Genomic DNA, 7693 nt, shown 5'->3' with positions numbered 1-7693 from the left:
TTGGAGAAATTATCCACACTCTGGATGTACTTGCATCTCTATTACATGAATATAATGTTGAGCTGCCTTTGGAGGTAGTCAGTACACAGAAACATGATAATGTGTCTAGACACAGAGGCCATGCTTTTACATTTAACTGTTGAATATATTTTTAAACTCTCACTCCTGGGCCATCTTGCTAGCTCATCTTGGTTGCGGATTGTCCCACACCTAAGACAAGAAAATGGTGGCTGTAAAGAAGATGAAAAAGTCTCTAGACTCCAGCTTAGTGGAGAAAAGTGGAAAGCACATGCTGAGATACAGACTCTGAATATGAACAGTCAAAGCAAAGCAAAATTGGTTATCCTCACAAACAACTGCCCACCTTTGAGGAAATCTGAAAGAGAATACTATGCCATGTTGGCTAAAACTGGTGTCCATCATTACAGTGGCAGTAATATTGAATTGGGTACAGCATTCAGAAAATACTACAGAGTATGCACACTGGCTATCATTGACCCAGCTGATTCTCATACTATGAGAAGCATGCCAGAACAGACTGCTGAGAAGTAACCCAGGAAGGTTTTCCTTTAACAAAACTGTGCCAGAGCTTAAAAATATATTTTAAGTTACTTTGCTTTTAATTTTCCTGTATTTAGACATAGAAAAATGTATTGTGCCAGGCAGTGGTGGTGCATGTCTTTAATCCCAGCACTTGAGAGGCAGAGGCAGGCGGATTTCTGAGTTTGAGGCCAGCCTGGTCTACAGAGTAAGTTCCAGGCCAGCCAGGACTACACAGAGAAACCTTGTCTCAAAAAAACAAAACAAAACAAAACAAAACAAAACAAAAAAAAGAAAAGAAAAAAAAGACAAAAATGTATTGCACTTTTTTTACAATCTTCTTTATGTAAGACTATTGATTGCTCTCCACAAACTGATGATAAGGTCCTTTTATTGAAGACAATACTTACACACCTCACTGAACATGGAGAAATCAAGCTGGTGACTACCTAGAGCCTTTACCCCCACTGACTACTCATGGGGCTGGAAGGGAAAGAAGTTGGTTTTCTCTCACTGGGTCTACAAACCACTATAAAGGGCAGGCCCCATAGACCCATAGATGCAACAGATGGCAAAATAAAAGGAACTCACTGACATTTTTTGATTCATAAGGCTTTTTTGATTCTTTGTTTCATAAGGCTTTGTCGGGGCTTTTTGGTGTTTTTAGCCTTTCAGTTTTGTGGTTTTATTGGATTTCTATGTGTACAAATGTGTGTCTCCACATCTAGACATGTTTTTGTGCTTTTTCTTTGGCTCTCTTTTGTTGTTGTTGTTTTCTTTATGGCTTCTTATTCTGGTTTGTTTTGTTTTGTCTCATTTTATTTTATTGTTATTTTTAGTTGTTTGTTCGTTTTTTAATGAAAGAGAAAGGGGGTATGGATTTGGGTAGGAGATGAAGTGTGGAGGGTCTGGGAGGAGTTGAGGGAGGTGAAAGTATATTGGAATATATTGGATTAAGAAATCTATTTTCAATAAAAGAAGATATAAAAAACTGTAACCTACATTTTTAAATGTATTTTACAATAAACAATTTTTAAATATTCTTTATGCAGTGGACATGGGCTAATACAGAGACTCACAACTAGTCCAAATGCAGAGAAGAAGTGTTTGTGTAGTGTTCAACCATAAATGAGACATCTGCTTTATAGACCCTCCTGAAGAGTCTCAGGGGATACTGCAGAAGAGTAGAAGGATTTAAAAGACAGAAATAAGACAAAACTGAGGCAAAACAAGGTCTTTGAGACATGGCAGGGCTGTCGAACTCACGAAATCATAACAGCAGTGGTTGCCTGCACAAGACCTGCACAAGATCAAGCCAATCAATATTCCAGCATGGATGTGAGAGCGGCTTAGTAGAAGTTATTGACAGTTGATGGCTTCTGAGGGATGAGGTGTGGCTTTTCCTTAGTGTTCATTACAATTTACCATTTTTTACACATACAGTAGCGTATAGTAGATGTCTGATGTATGTTGTTGGGTGTATTTATTTGGTTCTACTTTTCCTCGGGGGAGGGAGAGCCTATTTTTAAAAGAGAGCATCTAATATATGAATACCTACCTACAGAGAAAGCCAATAGAGACCTACACAGTGCATTATCATGAGCCTCTCTGGCCACATTTTGAGAACAGTTCACCCAAACTAACCCAGCCTGAGCAGCTTAACCACTTACAATCAATCTGGATAGTCCAGGAAAACAGAAATGGGTGCTATTTTTTTTTTTACTTTATGCAGTACAGTATAGATAATCCTTTTAAACAGGAATTTTTAGAATGTGTGGGAAGGCATGCCTCATACTCTGCTGCATTTTAAACCAAGCAGTCAGATTGGAAGGGAGCCAAAGACTGACATTAATGAAGGAAGAAGTGAGCATATTCATTTCCCCATAGCAAAGGACAGGGGTAGCAGGTTGCCCCCAGTCAGATGTACACACATTCATACACACACACACAGAGAGAGAGAGAGAGAGAGAGAGAGAGAGAGAGAGAGAGAGAGAGAGAGAGAAATTGTGTCACATACACACACCAAAAAACAGAGAGATTTTTCTATTCATATCCACATGAGCAATTACCATAGTAAGATAAGTTCTGATTCTTTTAAAAGTTCTTCAAAATAACTAGAGTGTACTATGAAAGTTTCTTCACTCAATTATCTTCAAAACTTCAACTGGAAATCAGTGGAGACTTAACAAAACTTCAACTGGAAACTGGTAAGACTTAATGTCTGCATTACACTATGATGAGGCCTAGATTTTCAGGGACATTAATCAAGTCTCTTTAAGAGCCCTGAGTAACGATTTCTCTGCTACTATCTTTGTGTTTAAAAGTCGCCTAGGCAACATTTTCTATAGTTACTAATACAAGTTTGCTAGGAAATAATTTCTGGGAAACCTATTTGGAAGCTGATTAATTTCTCAGATGTCCTGACCCAAGCGGTTCAGCCAAATGGCACCATATAGTGCAGCCAAGCCACCTTACACAAAAGGAGCTCACCCAGGTGGTTTTGTTTTCTATTTTAAATGTAACTTATCCTATTAAATATATTATTAACGTGTGCTTGAGTGGTTGCTTCCTTGCTTCTTGGAGACAGAGTCTCATGTAACCCAGGATAGCTTCAAACTAGGTAACTAAAGATGACCTTGGATCCTTATTCTCCTGTCTCTACCTCCTGAATACTGTGATTACAGATACGTGCCACCACACCCAAGCCATGTGGTACTGGAAAATAATATAAATAATATATAATGTTTCCCCCCAAAAAAAAAATCCCTTTTTTTTCCTTCCTTTGAGAACTTTTCATGTCCCAGACTCATTCTTAGAATGAGTTTTGGTTTCTGAGGTTTGGGGTTTTGGTTTGTTTGCTTGCTTGCTTTTTACTCTATGGTTTGGTTTTGGTTTGGTGTTTTGTTTTGTTTTTTATTTTTTTATATATCTGCAATCCTCTGTCAGATATATAGCTGACAAAAATTCTCTGCTACTCTGTGGGTTTTCTCTTCACCCAGATGATTGTTTCTTTAGCTATGCTGAAATATTTTAGTTTTATGACAACCCACTTGTCAATGGTTGACCTTAATTCTTGGGCAAACAGAGTCCTGTTTAGGAAATCCTTTCCTATACCCACATCATTTAGGGCACTACCTATGTTTTCTTTCTAGCAGTTTCAGTATTTGAGGCTTCAGGTTTAGGTCTCTAGCCATCTGGAGCTAGTTTTTTGCAAGATAATATATATGAGCCTAGTTTCATTCTTCTGCATATGGACATCCAATTTTCTCAGCAGCATTTGTTGAAGATGCCTTCTTTTATACAGCTTATGTTTTTGGTATCTTTATCAAACATTAAGTCACTGAAGTTACATTTGCTTCTGTCTGGGTCTTCAATTTTATTTCACTAGTCTACATGTCTGTTTTGTGCCAGTGTCATATGATTTTGATTGTTATGCTATCTCTGAATCTTACCACACGCCCCTCGTAGTATTTTGGATGAGCTTCTACTATCATTTCTGATTCTCCTTGAATAGCTGACAAGACAGACTCAAAATAAATTAGTTTGAACCTCCAGAACGAAAAGTCCTTAATGTAATTCTTCACCTCATGAGCTTTCTACGTGTCTTTATAAGGTGGTCTCTCTTTGTATCTCCAGCTCCAATTTTTTTACTCCCCTCCCCCTTATTTCTAGCTATATTAATTTAAATTTCCCAGATATGCCTTGCTTTCTCCATTTTAATTCATATAATTTGTTGTTCTTTCTGACTGGTATGTTGTTTTTCTTTCTTTACCCACAAGTCACTATTCATTCTTCAAGTCTCAATACTTTCTTTCATCCTGAAAGACTCCCTTGAGCTCTAGACTGGATAACATAACCCTAAAAGGTATCCTCTACATACCCTGTAGTTTTTAACTTAAAAAAAGCATATTGTTTCTCTCTCCAGTAACTAAGAAAGCATATGATATCTATCTGAGCCACTAGCATATGCATCAACAAGCATGAGGTATATATTTAATAAATATGAATAATTGATTTGATTAATAAGGCTGTTCCAGATACCTTCACGTGGTGAGATGATAATTCTTTTCCATCAATGAAATCTAATGGGCTTCAGAGGTTTACCCAACATCATTGTAGCTTTCTAACATCAAAACCAGTTCTCTAGTCTCCCTTTCCACGGCAAGTGCTATTCCAACTTATTGCAAGAATTACAAAACAAACATCCATCAAATCATCAGTGAAATGGAAGTGTTATTAGTGTATATGCAGTGGATTCTGTCAAAGTAAAGAACACATGCCTCATTTGGGGAAGTATCCACTATTTGGGCCCAACTAGAAACAAAAACTTTATAAGTTGTTACTTTTTCTTTCACATAGTACCTAGAACTTAAGCTAAACAATTCTAATTTTTAACTAGAAAAAAATAAAACATATACAATGGAATATAGCATGCACACAAAATACTCATCATAATTCTATATTACATTGGTATATGATAAGAAGAAAAGTCCCCTTGCTTTCATTCTCTCTCTTCATTGAATTCCTGTGAAGATATTTAAGTGATGAGGATGCTGAGGCTCCCAGCACACAACAATTACTTAAGACAATTTAGCTACAGGTCTACAGGCTAAAGAACACCCTAACCTCTGAGTCCAGTGCTAAAGTCTCTCTATTCCCATCCATTGATTAGCCATATGGAGAGGGGAAGAACCATGAAATTTTGGTATCATTTCTTCCCTGAAATAAAATAAATAAATAAATAAATCCTAGGCCGATTCTATAAATAAAATAAATAAATAAATCCTAGGCCAATTCTATATTACATTGAGTTGTATGGAGCGTCAACCATGACATAAGCTTACCTCGGAACAGAATTTGTACTTGGACAATTCATCATTTGCTAACGGAAGGAAAATGATGTCTTGAGGATCAAAAAATTCAATAACAGACAATTGTCTTTTTCCAGAGAGAGATACTTGCCTTTTCAATTGCTTTAGAATTGATCAGCCCTACATTAAGTACAGCTGCCTTATAGACTGTGGTAACCCATATATCATATAACAGAAATCAAAAACTTTGAGAAAGTCAGTTCTTCCCAGGAGATAACAAGGTAATACTAATACTAAGGTATTAGACTGTGTTTTATTTCAGGGAAGAAATGATACCAAAATTTCATGGTTCTTCCCCTTTCCATATGGCTAATCAATGGATGGGAATAGAGAGACTTTAGCACTGGACTCAGAGGTTAGGGTGTTCTTTAGCCTGTAGACCTGTAGCTAAATTGTCTTAAGTAATTGTTGTGTGCTAGGAGCCTCAGCATCCTCATCATTTAAATATCTTCACAGGAATTCAATGAAGAGAAAGAATGAAAGCAAGGGGACTTTTCTTCTTATCATATACCATACCAAAGATAAGAGTTGAAAGACTGTGCTAGCTAGACTCTCTTATTCTTATGGTCTTAGAAAAGTCTTATCCTGAGATCCCTGCTATAAATCTGAATATAATTTAGAGTAACTGGAATGTTCATAATAAACATTAATTCACACAATACTAACCTACCAAGCAAGATGCACCCACTGGTGCAATAGTGGCAAGTCTGTTATAGCCATAACCATCCTTCTATGACTGAATTTTCAGACCAAGTCACAGACATCCAAGACTATTATTGTAGACCCATTTAAAAAAAACATAGCTGAAGAACCCTTAGGTCTTAGAAGTAAACATAACTGTCCTTTAGTTTAAGAGACACGACATAAAATTGCTTTCTAAATGCTTGTTTTTATATACCCATAGACAAATTCTACACCCAGCTTTTCCCAGAGAAGCTTCCCTTTACAATGAAGTGCAATAAAATCAGAGACTTGTACCTTCCCAAGAATAAGTGACAGTTGAGTTCTCAGCCCATTTATACTACACTCTTTGAGACTCAGGGAATGTCACAGGAAAGGAGTGTAAAGTGTAGGAGTCAGGATATGAAGAAAGGGGCTGTGAAATGCTGTATTCTTGGCATGACACCACCATTACTATCATGGTCTCAAGAGCTATGAATTTTGTCTGTGTTGAGCCAGCATAAAATGGACCTGTCATCAGGCAAGCATAGATTGAGGAGGGACTCACAGTATCATACCCCAAATCACTAAATCATTGACTACTAGTGGATTCTGGGGGAAAGATTGCAATTATCTTCACTTGTGTTCCTTCATGTGAGCCCTCCACCTCATGTGAGCCCTCCAGGAGCTAATGGATAGTTTGTAACCAATGGTCACATAGACGGCTCTAGTTATATTCAGTGGGACACAAGATAAAACATAATGACACAGATGTATCTGGTAAGGAAACAAGGATTAATAAGGAAAACTGGAAACAGTGGGGTGAGGTAACTAGAATGCACTATATACATGTATGAAATTATAATAGAAGAAACTTTATATCATAAGAAAAAAGAAACCCACAAACACAGAAAAGGAACCAAAGCTTTGTACTCTTGAACTAATTTGTTTGTATAATTTTATCCAGTTCCTGTACTCTTCTCTTTTCAAATGCTAAGAGGTCAGGACTGTAGTGTGTAGTTTTTGCTACCCCACTTTAAGCTCTGGGCAGACTGTACTGCCAGCCCTGCCCAGGTTCCCTTGGATCTGCAGATGAAAGATACACACATATTAGCTCATTTTTCAACCTGCCTTATTAGCTCACTTGCTGGGCACTTCTAATCTCCCTCATCTCCCATGGCTAAGGTGATATTCCCAATACTCTTAGCTCAGTATCCTAAATCTGCCCTCAGCTTTACTTGGTCAGTTACCTTCTCCTTGTTCAGCAACACAAAACTGCCCTCAGCTTTAGTCATGTTTCTAATCTCCTACCTGGGAAACCTGGCTATGGCCACTAGCCGGAGATCTCACATGACCGGTCACCTTTTCTCCCTCCAAAGCATGGCGAAATCTCTTTTCTTCCCCTGCATCCCTTAGCCTACCTGCATGGCTCCAGAAGTCCCACCTCTTTCCTTCCACCAAGCAATTGGTCCCTGGTATCTTAATTGACCGATTAAGAACCAATTGGGGAACCTTAGCATCAGAATCACTCCCTACACAGGAATACTACTAACAATAACTTTTTCAACACCATCCCTGTACTTTCTCAAGAGTAGTAACTGGTGACTGTAAGTGCTCACGTC

The 7693-nt window shown here is 37.8% G+C and overlaps 1 pseudogene; it reads left to right on the top strand.

The window, feature by feature from the left end:
- The first annotated feature begins 223 nt into the window (after positions 1-223).
- LOC117704503 (large ribosomal subunit protein eL30 pseudogene) lies at positions 224-552 on the top strand (annotated as a pseudogene).
- Positions 553-7693: the final 7141 nt, after the last annotated feature.

The sequence above is a fragment of the Arvicanthis niloticus genome, chromosome 2 (assembly GCF_011762505.2).
Source record: "Arvicanthis niloticus isolate mArvNil1 chromosome 2, mArvNil1.pat.X, whole genome shotgun sequence".
In the NCBI taxonomy this organism is placed as follows: domain Eukaryota; kingdom Metazoa; phylum Chordata; class Mammalia; order Rodentia; family Muridae; genus Arvicanthis; species Arvicanthis niloticus.
This window is presented reverse-complemented; position numbering and strand designations above follow the sequence as displayed.